Source organism: Mustela nivalis, assembly GCF_964662115.1.
Source record: "Mustela nivalis genome assembly, chromosome: 4".
NCBI classification, from domain to species: domain Eukaryota; kingdom Metazoa; phylum Chordata; class Mammalia; order Carnivora; family Mustelidae; genus Mustela; species Mustela nivalis.
In genome coordinates this window covers 163,918,768-163,933,386 of record NC_139023.1, presented here as the reverse complement: position 1 = coordinate 163,933,386, position 14,619 = coordinate 163,918,768, and positions in this window count along the sequence as shown.

Here is a 14,619-nt window from a genome sequence, read left to right as displayed (position 1 = left end):
CAGGAAGAATCAAAATAACTTTCCTTGTCCACACTGAGGATTTATAACCACCCTCACAATTTTTTCCTTTTTCAGCATTTCTGTATATTTATTTTTGTTCTGGTAGTATATAAATCTTATACTTGGGGTTCATTTTGGCTGGGTTCATTTTTTCTTCTCACTTACTTTTATCAGTCTTTTTGTATACCTTATAAATCTTACCTTTGGGGCCCATTCTGGTTGGGTCTTCTCTCTCTCTCTCTCTCTCTCTCTCTCTCTTTTTTCTGTCTCTCACTTTTTTTTTTTAATTTATTCCTTTCTTTTTGGTGGGGAATCCCTATTGCTCAGAAGCGTTCCAGGGTGCAACTCGCCTGGATCACAGTTGATACATTCAGCTACACATCCCCCCAGCCAAATCTCACCAAAATGACCAGGAGGAGGAATGCCCAACAGAGGAAAAATTCAGAGATTGTGCCTTCTCCATCAGAACTATTGGATATGAACATAAACAGCATGTCAGAAAGGGAATTCAGGCTAACAATTATCCAGGCAATGACTAGGTTGGAGAAAACTATTAATGACAACATGGAATTGATAAGGGCAGAAGTGAAGGCTACCAGGGAAGAAGCTAAAAATGCTCTCAATGAATTTCAATCTAATCTAAATTCTCTAACAGCTAAGGTAACTGAGGCAGAAGATAGAATTAGTGATCTAGAGGACAAACTGATAGAGAAAAAGGATCAGGAGGATGCCTGGAACAAAGAGCTTAGAAACAATGAAAACAGAATTTGAGAAAAAAATGATGCCATGAAACATTCCAACGTCAGAATTATTGGAATCCCTGAGGGAGAGGAGAAAGAAAGAAGACTAGAAGATAAAGTTGAACAAATTCTCTATATGAAAATTTTCCCAATCTGGGAATGGAGCCAGCATTCCTGTCCTAGAGGCAGAAACGTTTCCCCCCAAGATCATAGAATCTAGAAAGACCTCGAGACACCTCATTGTAGATCTGATGAATCACAATTTTAGACAGAAGCTCTGAAAGCAGCTAAGGGGAAGAGACTCCTTACATATAGAAGAAGGCCCATCAGAATAACATTAGACCTGTCCACAGAAATCTGGAAATCCAGAAAGGGTTGTCAAGATGTATTCAGGACACTAAATGAAAAGAACATGCAGTCAAGAATACTTTATACATACAGCAAAGATGACATTCAAAATGGATGGAGAGATAATGAGTTTCCAAGACTGGCAAGGTTTAAAAGAGTATGTGACCACCAAGCCAGCACTATAAGAAATATTAAGGGGTATTCTATAAAAGAACAAAGAACTGAAAAGTATCATAGAACAGAAATTTATGGAGAAAATCTACAGAAACAAGGACTTCACAAGCAACATGATGTCAATACAAATGTATCTCTCAATAATCACTCTCAAAATGAATGGCCTAAATACACCCATAAAACAGCACAGGGTTGCAGATTGGATAAAATGACAGGACCCATACATATGTTGTCTACAAGAAACCCATTTTGAACCTAAGGATACATCCAGACTGAAAATGAAGGGATTGAGAAGCATCTTTCATGACATGGGCCTCAGAAAAGCTGGGGTACCAATTCTCATATCAGATAAATTAGATTTTAGACTAAAGACTGTAGTCAGAGATAAAGAGGGACACTACATCATTCTTAAGGGGTCTATCCACCAATAAGATCTAACAATTGTAAATATTTATGTCCCCAATGTGGGAGCAGCCAACTACATAAGGCAATTCTTAATCAAAATAAAGAGTCATATTGATATGAATACATTAATAGTAGGCTATCTTAACACACCACTCTCTGTAATAGACAGATCATCTGAGTGAAAAATCAATAAAGAAATGAGATCATTGAATGACAGTGGACCAGAGTGACCTCATAGATATATACAGAATATTCTATCTTAAAACAACAGAACACCCATTCTTCTCGAGTGCACATGGAACCTTATCCAGAATAGACCACATACTGGGTCACAAATCAGGGACCAACCGATACCAAAAGATTGAGATTATTCTGTGCATATTATCAGACCACAATGCTTTGAAACTGGAACTCAACCACAAGCAGAAGTTTGGAAGGGATTCAAACACCTTGAAGCTAAAGACTGTCTTGGCTAAGAATGCTTGGATGAACCAGGAAATCAAAGAAGAACTTAAACAATTCATGGAAACCAATGAGAATGAAGACACTTCAGTACAAAACCTATGGGATACAGGAAATGCTGTCCTAAGAGGAAAACACATAGCCACCCAAGCCTCTCTCAAAAAAAGGAAAAATCTAGAATACACCAGCTTTCTTTATCCCTTAAAAACTGGAGAAAAAACACAAATTAGGCCAACCCCACATACAAGAAAGGAAATAATCAAAATTCGAGCAGAGATCAATGAGATAGAAACTAAGGATGTAGTGGAACACATCAATGAAACTAGAATCTGGTTTTTTGAAAGAATCAATAAGATCGATAAACCATTGGCAAAAATAATCCAAAAGAAAAGAGAGAGGACCCCAATCAATAAAATTATGAATGAGAAGGGAGAGGTCACAACTAACACCAAGGATATAGAAACTATCATCAGAAATTATTATCAACAACTATATGCCAATAAGTTAACCCAAACTAAATGGATGCGTTCCTGGAAACCTATAATTCCAAAGCTTAATCAAGAATAAATTGACAACCTGAATACACCAATCACTAGTAATGAGATCAAAAAAAGAAGCAGTGATCAAAAACCTTGCAAAAACAAGAACCCAAGACCTGATGGACCCTGAGGGAATTCTACCAAACATTCAAAGAAGAAATAATGCCTATTCTTATGAAGATATTTCAAAAAATAGAGGCAGTAGGAAAACTTTTAGATTCTTTTTTATGAAGCCAACATTACGCTGATCCCCCAAACAGGCAAAGATTCCTACAAAAAGGAGAATTTCAGACCAATATCCTTGATGAATGTGGATGCCAAGATTCTCAACAAGATCCTAGCTAATAAGCTCCAACAGTACATTAAAAAAGATTATCCATCATGACAAGGTAGGATTTAGCCATGGGATACAAGGGTGGTTCAACATTTGCAAATCAATTAATGTGATAGAACAAATCAATGAGAAGAGAAAAGAACCATATGGTCTTCTCAATTGATGCAGAAAAAGCATTTCACAAAATTCGGCATCCTTTCCTGATTAAAACTCTATATATAGAGAGGGAACATTCCTCAACTTCATCAAATCTGTCTATGAAAAACCCACAGGGAATATCTTCCTCAATGGGGAAAAGCTGACAGTCTTCCCTTTGATATAAGAAACATGACAATGATGCCCACTCTCACCACTCTTGTTCAACATAGTACTAGAAGTCCTAGCAACAGCAATCAGACAACAAAGAGAAATAAAAGTCATTCACATTGGCAATGAAGAAGACTAACTCTCTGTGTCTTCCCAGATGACATGATACTTTATACGGAAAAAACAAAAAGACTCCACCCCAAAGTACTAGAACTCATACAGCAATTCAGTAATGTGGCAGGATACAAAATCAATGTACAGAAATCAGTTGCATTGTTATACACTAACAATGGAAATTAGAGTATTGATTCCATTTACTATAGTACCAGAAGCCACAAAATATCTGGAAATAAACTTAACCAAAGGGGTAAAGGATCTGTAATTGAGGAAGAAATTGAAGAAAACGCAAAAAGATGGAAGATCATTCCATGCTCATGTATTGGAAGAATAAAAATTGTTAAAATGTGTATACTGCCTAGAGCAATCTATTCTTTCAGTGCCATCTCAATCAAAATTCCACTGAAATTTTTCAAGGAGCTGGAACAAACAATCGTAAAATTTGTATGGAACAAGAAGAGACCCTAAATTGCTAAGGAAATGTTGAAAAAGAAAAAACAAAACTGGGGCATCACATTGCCTGATTTCAAGCTTTACTATAAAGCTGTGATCACCAAGACAGCATGGTACTGGAATAAAAACAGACACATAGACCAGGGGAACAGAGGAGAGATATGGACCCTCAACTCTATGGTCAAATAATCTCTGACAAAGCGGGAAAATACACATAGTGGAAAAAGACCCTTCAATAAATGGTGCTGGGAAAATTGGACAGCTAGGTGTAGACGAATGAAACTCAACCATTATCTTACACCATATACAAAGGTAATCTCGAAATGAATGAAAGACATCAATGTGAGGCAGGAAGCCCTCAGAATCCAAGAGGAGAACATAGGCAGTAACCTCTTCAACATTGACTACAGCAAATTCTTTTTATTTTATTTTATTTTTTTTAACTTCTTTTCAGTGTACCAAAATTCATTGTTTATGTACCACACCCAGTGCTCCATGCAATACATGCCCTCCATAATACCCACCACCAGGCTCATCCAACCTCCCACTTCCCGCCCCTTCAAAACCCTCAGATTGTTTTTCAGAGTCTATAGTCTCTCATGGTTTATGTCCCCCTCCAATTTCCCCCAACTCTCTTCTCCTCTCCATCTCCCCATGGGCTCCATGGTATTTGTTATGCTCCACAAATAAGTGAAACCATATGATAATTGACTCTTTCTGCTTGACTTATTTCACTCAGCATAATCTCTTCCAGTCTCGTCCATGTTGATACAAAAGTTGGGTATTCATCCTTTCTGATGGAGGCATAATACTCCATAGTGTATATGGACCACATCTTCCTTATCCATTCGTCCACTGAAGGGCATCTTGGTTCTTTCCACAGTTTGGCGACCGTGGCCATTGCTGCTATAAACATTGGGGTACAGATGGCCCTTCTTTTCACTACATCTGTATTTATGGAGTAAATACCCTGTAGTGCAATTGCAGGATCATAGGGAATCTCTATTTTTAATTTATTAAGGAATCTCCACACTGTTTTCCAAAATAGCTATACCAACTTGCATTCCCACCAACAGTGTAAGAATGTTCCCCTTTCTCCACATCCTCTCCAACACACATTGTTTCCTGTCTTGTTAATTTTGGTCATTCTAACTGGTGTAAGGTGGTATCTCAATGTGGTTTTGATTTTAATCTCCCTGATGGCTAGTGATGATGAACATTTTTTCATGCGTCTGATAGCCATTTGTATGTCTTCATTGGAGAAGTGTCTGTTCATATCTTCTGCCCATTTTTTGACATAATTATCTGTTTTGGGGGTGCTGAGTTTGAGGAGTTCTTTATAGATCCTGGATATCAGCCTTTTATCTGTACTGTCATTTGCGAATATCTTCTTCCATTCTGTGGGTTGCCTCTTTGTTTTGTTGACTGTTTCCTTTGCTGTGCAGAAACTTTTGATCTTGATAAAGTCCCAAAAAATTCATTTTGCTTTTGTTTCCTTTGCCTTTGGAGAAATATTTTGAAAGAATTTGTTGTTGCTAATATCAAAGAGGTTAATGCCTATGCTGTCCTCTATGATTCTGATTGATTTCTGCCCCTCACATTGAGGTTTTTTATCCATTTCGAGTTTATCTCTATGTATGGTGTAAGAGAATGGTGGAGTTTCATTCGTCTACACCTAGCTGTCCAATTTTCCCAGCACCATTTATTGGAGGATCTGTCTTTTTTCCACTGTATATTTTTTCCTGCTTTGTCAGAGATTATTTGACCATAGAGTTGAGGGTCCATATCTGGGCTCTCTCCTCTGTTCTCCTGGTCTATGTGTCTGTTTTTATGCCAATACCATGCTGTCTTGGTGATCACAGCTTTGTAGTAAATCTTGAATTCAGGCAAGGTGATGCCTCCAGTTTTGTTTTTCTTTTTCAGCAACTTTCAAGAAGTTTCAATCCTCTTACAGTGTTAGTGGCAATGTAAGTTGGTGCAGCCACTTTGGAAAAACAGTGTGGAGATTCCTCAAGAAATTAAAAATAGAGCTTCCTTATGACCCTGCAACTGCACAACCGGGTATTTCCCCAAAAGATACAGATGTAGTGAAAAGAAGGGCCATCTGTATCCCCAATGTTCATAGCAGCATTGAAAGACAAATTTCCCATGATTTAACTCATATGTGGAATTTAAGAAACAAAACAGATGAACATATGGGAAGAGTGGGAAAAGAGAGAGAGAAAAGAAAAGCCATAAGAGACTTTTTCTTTTAAAGATTTTATTTATTTATGTGACAGAGAGATTACAAGTAGACAGAGAGGCTGGCAGCGAGAGAAGGGGAAGCAGGATCCCCACTGAGCAGAAAGTCCAATGCAGGGCTCGATCCCAGGACCCTGAGATCATGACCTGAGCTGAAGGCTAGGCCCAACCCACCTAGCCACCTAGGTGCCCCGCCTTGAGAGACTCTTAAAGATGGAGAACAAACTGAGGGGTTGATTGAGGGAGCTGGGTAAGGGATGGGCTAGATAGGTAATGGGTAGTTAGGAGGGCACTTGTTGTGATGAACACTAGATGTTGTATCTAAGTGATGAATGACTGAAACTAAAATTTCTTTTTAATTTATTTATTTGAGAGAGAGCACACACACATGAGTTGGGAGGGGAAGGAAAGGGTAGAAGGAGAGGGAGAAGCTGACTCCCTCTTAGTGAGGATCAGGACATGGGGTTCGGTCCAAGACCCTGGCATCAAGACCTGAGGCAAAGGCAGATGTTTAACCCACTGAGCCACCCAGATGCCCCTCCTGAAACCAATATTGCACTGTATGTTAAGTAACTTGAATTTCAATAGCAATTAAAAAGACGTATTGATGGGGCACCTGGGTGGCTCAGTGGGTTAAAGCCTCTGCCTTCAGCTCAGATCACGATCCCAGGGTCCTGGGATCAAGCCCCACATAGGGCTCTCTACTCAGAGGGGAGCCTGCTTCCTCCTCTCTCTGTGCCTCCCTCTCTGCCTACTTGTGATTTCTGTCTGTCAAATAAATAAATAAAATCTTTTAAAAAAAGACGTATTGCATGGATCACTGGGTGTGGTGCATAAACAATAAATTCTGGAACACTGAAAAGAAATTTTTAAAATATAAATAAAAAATTAAAAAAGAAAAAGAAAAAAAACCCCAAGATATTTAATAGCATTTCTGGCTTCTACCCACTAGATGGCAGTAACACCTCCCTGCTCTTACCTTTCATGACCATGAAAAAAAAATTTCCATACATTGCCAAAGGTCATCTGTGGGCCCAAATCACCCCTGGTTGAGAACCTATGCTTTATATGTACATTTTATAGTGTAGGAATAAGTGCTGTCCTGGTAAATATGTAGCCTACTCACTCTCTTATGGAAAACACACACACATACACACAGTCTTAGTTTGTACTATTTGCCAATTTCCATACTCCCTTAATGACTTGTTCCAAGCTCAAATGCCATCAGCCTACTCGTATAATTCCTAAAGGTTTAGCAGTTATCTTTAGCAAACTTTTTTTAAGGCTGCTTCAGCGAATTACAGGTAAGGATTAACGGTGTCTGAATTACAGATAAGGATTAACAGTGCCTGCATGAAAAATGTTCATCATCACTAGCGATCAGGGAGATTCAAATCAAAACCACATTGAGATACCACCTTACACCAATTAGAATGGCCAAAATTAACAAGACAGAAAACAACGTGTGTTGGGGAAGATGTGGAAAAAGGGGAACACTCTTACACTGTTGGTGGGAATGCAAGTTGGTGCAGCTTCTTTGGAGAACAGTGTGGAGATTCTTCAAGAAATTAAAAATAGAGCTTCCCTATGACCCTGCCATTGCACTACTGGGTATTTACCCCAAAGATACAGATGTAGTGAAAAGAAGGGCCATCTCTACCCCAATGTTTATAGCAGCATTGGCCATGGTCGCCAAACTGTGGAAAAAACCAAGATGCCCTTCAACGGACGAATGGATAAGGAAGATGTGGTCCATATACACTATGGAGTATTATGCCTCCATCAGAAAGGGTGAATACCCAACTTTTGTAGCAACATGGATGGGACTGGAAGAGATTATGCTAAGTGAAATAAGTCAAGCAGAGAGAGTCAATTATCATATGGTTTCACTTATTTGTGGAGCATAAAAAATATCATGGAGGACAAGGGGAGATGGAGAGGAGAAGGGAGTCGAGGGAAATTGGAAGGGGAGGTGAACCATGAGAGACTATGGACTCTGAAAAACAACCTGAGGGTTTTGAAGGGGTGGGGGGTGGGAGGTTGGGGGAACCAGGTGGTGGTTATTAGAGAGGACATGTATTTCATGGAGCACTGGGTGTGGTGTAAAAACAATGAATACTGTTACGCTGAAAAGAAATTTAAAAAAAAAAAAAAAAAGGATTAACAGTGCCTGAGTGAAAAGGGCATTCCAGCTGAGACTGTTGACGTTAAAGTGATTCTTGGACCAGGGTTCTAGTGACCAAGAATAGGCCCAGAGCTCCAACTTTTGTGGTTCTCCTCTCCTTTCACTGTGGATTTTGACACCTATTTTCCGTGTTCTCTATCAAGATCTAATGATTTGCTTTCCTTGGAACTTTTTGGTGAAGCTGGTACAGCCAAAGTCCAAGATGGGGAAGTCTTTGGCATTCAGGCAGGACTGAGATGACAAGACTCCCTATTTTCTCCTAGCCAGTCAAGTAGACAAATTGGTTCAAGGCCTCTAGAGAAAGCCCTTAATAATGTGGGCTCAAGGTCCTGGCATATTTATGTCCTTCTTTCATTTATCTTAGGTAATAATTCAACTGGGTTGACCTGTAGCTTGAAATAGTTCAAAGAGTGCAGCTAGGGTAGGATATGTGTAGTAGGCTTAGGTTAGCTGTGTAGAATTTTGGATAAGGTCAATCAAATCTGTGTGTAGTGAGAAGGCATATAGAAATTGATGTTTGAAGTTAGAGAATAAACTTTTTAGAAGTAATTCTAAAGATCAATTTGTGTGCTGATTTTCCCAGGTGATTGTCCAAGTCTAGGCAAATTCTCAATTCTGAGTATGATGCCTTAGCCTTTGTAATGGTGATGATTGTTCACATGTGGCATAATGTATTATTATTAGACTATTTATGTATCTTGGATGAAAGGTATTAGAATTGGTAGTGGACAACACATACATCATTTTTGATAAAATACTACTTTACTAGTGATGACAAAAAATCAATAAAATGGCAAGGTTTGTTTTAACAACAATATAAGGAGAAAAATATCACTAATAAAATTATACTGGTTGCTATAACATTTCTAAATCTTGACATAAAGTTAAAAAATATTACCATACAATTACAGATGTTTTTGATAATGCAAGCTTAGATCTAGATCCTCTTGATTTGGTCCTGATTTGCATTTATCTTTACTTCATTTGTGCATAGCCCTACATTGCCATGTTTAGTCATATGTAAGGTTCTTTAAGACTTCAAAGGTTTCAATTTATCCTTTTAATTGGTCATGTTCACACAACTCTGTGAACATATTGAAAATAATTTAATTGTATACCTTAAATGGATATACTTTATGATATATGACTTATATATTAATAAAGGTCTTTTGTATTACAATCCTATATAGAGAGCTCTTAGAATGATGCCTAGCACATATAGAAACTGCTGTATGAGAGGTAACTGTTATAATTTAAAATAAAAATTAAAACAAGAAATCATTTTCACACTCCAAATTGGTAGATATTAAATAGCTCAGTAATATACATTAATAGCAAGAATATCCACAATCACTCAACTCTCCTACACTGTAGGTAAGAATGTAAATTCATGCAGTGTCATTAGCGGACAAGTGGCTTTACTTATTAAGATGACAAATATTTATACTTTTTGACTCGGTAATTTTAAGGAATTTGTCTTTGTTCATTATAGCCTAGTTTATATTATCAAAAGTTCTAAATAACTATTAATGATGTCTGGTTTAATAAATGATGGAACCACTATATAAGGGAAACTCACATGGTCATTTAAATTTTTAAAAAGGAGTTCTTCATAAACTCATCTCTAATTCACATATTAAGTGGAAAAATAAATTGCATAATAGTTCTTATAGTATGCTAACATTACTGTAGAAAGTGAGTTGTGAATTTGTAGATGAATATGAACATACATAGGCAAACATTTACAAACACATTTATGCTTATAAATGTATAGACTTTCTACAAAGGTACACAAGGAAGGGAACTTGCTTTTGGAGAAAGACCTAAGGATTGGAAGTAGGAGGTCAGAAGAAGACATTTGTTTGGTTGCACACACATTTGTGTTGCTTCAAATGTTTTGTCTTTTGTGATTTTATTTTGGTCAAGAATTTATTACTTTTTTAACTAAAGAGTTAGTTAAGAGGAAAAAGACAAATATTAGGCCAGAAGAAGTTTCCAGTCAGAAAAAGTTGTTTCCCATTTCCATAACCCAGATAGATTTGGCCTAGATTATGACAAGTTTCATACTTTCAAAATTCAGTGAAAATTAAAAATAAAAAATATCTTGCTTTCTCCCCCATTTAACACTGGATAACCTTTTACTCAGTGTTCTTAATTACACTAGCAACTATTGACCAAGAACCTCTTAACTTCCCAGCACAGTTTGATGCTATGGGAAGTACCACAGAGATAACCTACCTTCATGTTACATATAATTTAACAAGATAAGAAAAATTCAGTAATAAAATTCGGTAATAAAAAGAGCTTGGGGCACCTGGGTGGCTCAGAGAGTTAAGCCTCTACCTTTGGCTCAGGTTATGATCTCAGGGTCATGGGATTGAGTCCCACATTGGGAATCTCTGCTCAGCAGGGAGCCTGCTTCCCTCTCTCTCTACCTGCCTCTCTGCCTACTTGTGATCCCTCTCACTCTGACAAATAAATAAATTAATTAATTTTTAAAAAAGCTTAATGATTGTTCAATTTAAGTTAATTCTGTTTGAAGCCTCCTAGAACAGCTGTTTTGAGATGTTACAGTGTCACCAGAAGTCAGCAGGGGGCATGTCAAACAAATCCCTGCTGAATTCAGTTTAGCTAATTTTCACCCCATGTCTTTGATGTTTTGTCTGAAGTTATCTCAGAAAGCAAAGTCCTCAAGAAAACACTGGTGGTCTTATTTCAAGTCATGAAGTAGGTCTCAAAGAAATTCTTATTTCCTACATGAATTTCAGTTAAGTTTTTTTTTTAATAAAACTACTTAAAAATAAACATGGATTATAAATCCAGTAGGTTGTGGGGCATTCATTTTGGTTTTTATGAGCTGTCTTCTAGAAAAGACCTACACCACCTCCCCCCCTCAGCCAGTCACGGTATCTGTCTCTCTGGTAGGTTCTGATATGTCTCCTTCACCATAAGGCCTTGTTCCAGGACATGGCATTGCAATGCATTGGCTTTTTGAATTATTATTCACTCCTTTAAAAAAATATATTTTATTTCTCTTCTAAACTTTATTTAGTCAAACATTTTAATGCTGATATTAGAATATGACCTCTTTCTTTTCTTTCTTACTTCTTCTTTCGTTGTTTGCTTTCTTTTGTTATTGGAAAAGGGGAGGGGATGGATATCCCCAAAACAAAAAAACGAAAACCTTTAAAATGTGTCTGGATTATATAACACCATACTTTTATCATTGAAGCAATTTTTTCCATACTCTACAGTTTCTTCAGCCCCAAAGCAAAGAAAGTATCACTGGATCCTTTATTCAAACCTGGTAGAGGAAGGAGATCATATAAATTGGCTAAGTGTAATATTTATTTATACTTGGTCTTTTTCAAAATATAACACCCAACTTTACCAATGGAGAATTAAACTCTCTCTGAGTTTAACTATCTTTTGAACTGCTACTTGGAATTTCTTCAACATAGCTTTGCTCGGTAATGAATAAAAAAAGTCTGCAAGACCAGCATCTCCACTTACCAGCTGTCCAGGAGGACAGCTCTAGCCTCAGGTACCAGATCCCAGAGCTATGATTTCAACCTCATCCTTACCCTCACTGTCATATCACCATCCCTGACAGATGCAGCGTGTGCATATGTGCATACGGTAAGTGGCACTGGAAAAATCTTTTACAGCAATTTTTAGTTAGCATTTTGATTTTGCTTTTTCTTATTTAAAGGCAATAGATTTTAAGTACTTTTTTATTTATGAGTTTATATTTGTACATTTTATTTTCATTAGCCATTTTTTCTAATTACATATAATTTTTGTTATAAAGACCAGATCTTTTTCAGTACTGATGTTCTTTTAGAGCTCACTTAGACATACCATCATATTCTAATTTAGAAAAAAAAAGCCATAAAAATATATACCCTAAATTATGCATGCACAACAAACATCCACTTCTCAGCCTTTTCCCAGTTTGTAATTACAGCAAGATTAAAATATAACCATCAAATATCCCCCCTCCTTCGGATCACCAAAGGAAAAGTCTTTATGATTTGTGGTTACTGTTCTTTATTCTTGAGTTTCATTTTTCCTCAGCTGCACAATGGGAATATTACTAAGTCCAGGGCGTTTTTGTTTGTTGGTTGGTTGGTTTGTAATGATTAAATGCACAAAGGAATGAAAAGTGCTCAGTGTATGCAAACAGCAGTCTCTCAATCTAAATAATAGATGATAGGTAAGTAGAACTTCACGACTGTTCTGGAGTTTCTGGTCCTTTCTGTAGGTAAACCCACTTAACTTTTTATTTACATCATTTTCAACTTATGCAGGAGCAATGATCCTGCTAAGAATGCTGGGTTGTTAAACATTTATAGAACAGTTTAGCTTCCTCTAATCTGAAGATTTTTAAGCCTGTTATAAAGGAAATGCTAATTATTAAAAAATCAAGCATCATGTTATCGGTAATCAAAAAACTTTGCTGAAGTTTGGACGAGGCACTTCACCAAGGCAATCTGCTAACGCACAGCAGTCCAGACCTGGAGATCAGCTGAGCCTCTGCAGTAGAAGGCAGGCATCTCTGAGAACAGCCAATCAGGAGAGAGGGTTGCCGCCACACCCACCTGTTCTTTGCTTGCCCTAGCTATAGGAGCCAAATTGTCTTTTTTTTTTTTTTTTTTTTTTAACCAGGCTGAGTTGCTAGGAGTTAATTCTTCCTGGAAATAGCTGCCACTCTGATGGACATGCAGCATAACAGCACAGGCCATTTCAAAGCTGGTTTAGTGTTAAAAAAAAAAAAAAATTACTCTAACCCTTGGTTTCTTTGATTTTGTTTTCTGTTAACCTGGGAAATCATTTTAAACATACATTATAAGACTCGGACCTCCCTTTAGCAATTATGTAAAATCTTGTAGTTCTCTGAAAGAGACAGAAGTGCAGATTGGGTTGTCTATCTTAGCAAACAATATTTATGTGGGAAAACAGACTTCATGAGTATGCTCTATAAGATAATAGGAATTTTTCCCTTTTTGTATATATGTCATTTATATCTGGAGTACATGCCATGCAACTGTATTCATTTTTGTCATTTTTGTTTTTAAATTGGAATTTACTATATAGCTTTTGAAGGACTAGACTACCACATCATAGTTATTCATCTCCTTCATAGTCTGTTCTAAAGTTCCTCTGAGGGGTTTAATTCTTTGCAGGTTTCAGAATTCCTCTACATGCCTTGACATATAGAATGAATGTGCACAATAAATTGCTGAATAATTGCAATGCAAGACAATATATTGTGTTGTGCCACTTACTACATCAAATTACGAACAGAACTCTATTTTACAGAATAACAAATTTAGAATCATTGGGGTATTATCAGATGTATTTCATTTATAAGAAAAACTTAACATGGGAGCCCCGTTTAAATTCTGTGATCTTTCATCCTTCTCACACACAAATGTGGATGGGGGTAGAATGAATAGCAAGAAGCATTCAAGATATTCAGAGAAATAATTCAATATAGACAGTGAATTGGAGGTTCTGATTTATAAGTCAGTTTCTCAGATTTATATCTGAGTGTGGAATATAATGATAATTGTCTTTGCTGGCCAATGAAAATTATTTACATTTAGAAAGATATTTGAAAGTATTTTGAACATTTTGGCAAAAAAAACAACATCCAATGAGACTTCATTATTATTTAACTTGCATATCTCAATGCATTTTTAATAGGTTTATTAAGATATAATTTACATACTGTAAACTGCACCCATTTAAAGTGTACAAGTCAAAGTTTTTTTAGTATATTCACCCACTGGTACAACCACAACCATAATATAATTTTAAAACTTTTTAATCACCATTCCCCCAAAACTTCTCCATTGTTCCCCAACCCCTATTCCCCAGCTCCAGGCAACCACTAGTCTACTTCCTGTCTCTAAAATGTGACTACTTGTGGATTTTTATATAAATAGAATCATAGAATATGTATTTTTTTTTTTGAGACTGGCTTCTTTCACTTAGCATAACAATCTATTTTTATATTATTTGACCTCAATAATCTGTCTCTGATGATAAAATGTTATTCTTGGACTCCTTTGAGTTTGAGGATTGGGCACAATTTTCGTGAGAGAAAATTTAAAAACTAGTTAGACCAAGAAGGCTTTTCTCTACCACATAGGCTAATCCATTTCGCCAATGTTAATATACCAGATGTGCAAGCATAAACTGCAGAACAATGTGTGTCCATGGATCCCTAAATTGACTTTGTCTAGGAAAATTTTGGGAAAAGCAAACAAATAACAACAAACACTGCAAGTAACAAACAGAAGCCATGAA